Consider the following 1802-nt stretch of genomic DNA (forward strand, 5'->3'; position numbering starts at 1 on the left):
CAGTGGGACTCATTATATGTGGAAAATTTTAAAAACACCTTATTTAGATACATACCAAAAGCAAGTAAGAGCTTTTTTAATTAATTGTGATTCTTCAGTGGAATGCCGCAGATTTGCATTTTTAGTTGGAAGGAATAATACCTGCTCTTGTGGATTTATTACACTGTTGGCTTTTGTGTTGTTCTAAAAAGCTAGGTTGGTCTGAATGTGATCAATGAACAAGCCTAATTAAGCTGAAGTACCTGGAAAAATGAAGATAAATGGGCCACCAAGAGAAGCTGAAATTGGTCTCTCAGTTTTTAAGAGCCATACAAATGGAACAAGATCCATAACTAGGCAAAAGAAATAATAAAAGCAGTTGAGATTTGCCACTTCCAGATTTTGTACATTCAGGGATGATTAAAGAACACACAGTCATAAGGGCAAGAGAAACAAATAGTTTGATCTGTAACTTGGCCAATGGAATGTGAGAAATTTATCCCCCACTGCCATGAAAAAAGAAGCAATTTGATAGTTTAACCAAGAAAATGAGCAAAATAAAACTGAGCTATGGATTTCAAAGGTAAAAAAGAAAGTATTTAATTCACACAGTTTTGCTAGCACTCTTTCCCAAAAGTAGTCAGCACTTCTAAACAGAATTTAAAATGAAAGTTCTCAGCATGTTAAATGACACACATCTGCCACAAAAATGTATTCTCTAATGAAAGTAAATGCTGGAGTCTGGAGACCTTTTTCTATGTTTTATTATAAAGAATAGGAAACCGCGTCTGATTTTTTCCCAAACAAAATAAATAAACAGCAAATAACATGCTTTGGTTTTATTTATTTATATTTTAATATGTTTTGTCTTTTGCAGTAGGATCTACAAAACAGTATTCCTAACTTGAAGACCTGGAACAAATACAAATCTTAACACAGTGGAAGACAGATCATAGTTTTTGCACTCCAGTGAAAACAATGTTGAAAACCGGTGGAAACAGAGGAAAAAAAAGCACTCTGAAGAAACTGCTGAGTAAAGAACAGCTGAGTAATTTAATCAGCACAACACAACAAATTAACCCCTTGGGCATGAATATTTTTTTTAAATATACAAATATGTGAAACAAAGACCTTCTTACTTGAAGAACACTGAGCTACAATAGTTATAAAGAACCCTGTGGAGCCCCTTGTTTATTCTTTCATGCTGCCAACAAAATCCATGCAGCTTTTTTTCTCTTAAATGGAAGAAAGCTGTTAAAGAACACAGAGCTTTGTTGGTCAAATACCATCATTCCTTTAAAAAAAATCTGTTGCTTTGCCTACTTCCAATAACAGCATGTTTTTAATATGACACAAACACAAACAAAAATATCATGGGCATGACATGGCTTCTGTTGAAGCCAATAAGAATATTACTTTTGACTTCAGTGGGCATAGAGAACTGAATGTGTAGAAATTAATTTCCAAAGTGGATTCCCTGCCTTCCCCTCAGTAAGAGTAGATCAGCAGAGATTTTAAACAAAAAGCCTTGTAGTTGTCAGCTTTGCTTACAGCTGAACCTTTTTCTCCCAAGTTCTCCTTGTTGTTAAGGCACCTTCAGTTCCAATAGTTGAAATATTCACCTCTCTGGCTTCCCTTTTCCTGGGAAGTGATATGTATAACACCCTTCTAGAGTTGGATAGTACAACCTTCTGTGATTTTTGCAGTCATTTGCATTGAAAAGCATCGAAGTTGCATGTACAAAATTAAATGGCCATTGCTGTAAATATAAACATGCTATTTACAATTAATAATTAGTCCTTTATTCTTTATAAGACTGCAAT

General features: G+C 34.4%; 1 protein-coding gene across 1 annotated transcript in view; it reads right to left on the minus strand.

Moving 5' to 3' along the window:
- Positions 1 to 803: 803 nt before the first annotated feature.
- ANGPT1 (angiopoietin 1) overlaps positions 804 to 1802 on the minus strand; it is a 349019-nt gene continuing 348020 nt past the window's right edge. The window contains exon 10 of the mRNA XM_019528068.1: positions 804 to 1573. The gene's annotated coding sequence lies outside the window, so the exon portion shown is untranslated. The remainder of the gene's footprint in view (positions 1574 to 1802) is intronic.

The sequence above is a fragment of the Gavialis gangeticus genome, unplaced genomic scaffold, assembly GCF_001723915.1.
Source record: "Gavialis gangeticus isolate Ggan-Ray unplaced genomic scaffold, GavGan_comp1, whole genome shotgun sequence".
Lineage (NCBI taxonomy): Eukaryota > Metazoa > Chordata > Crocodylia > Gavialidae > Gavialis > Gavialis gangeticus.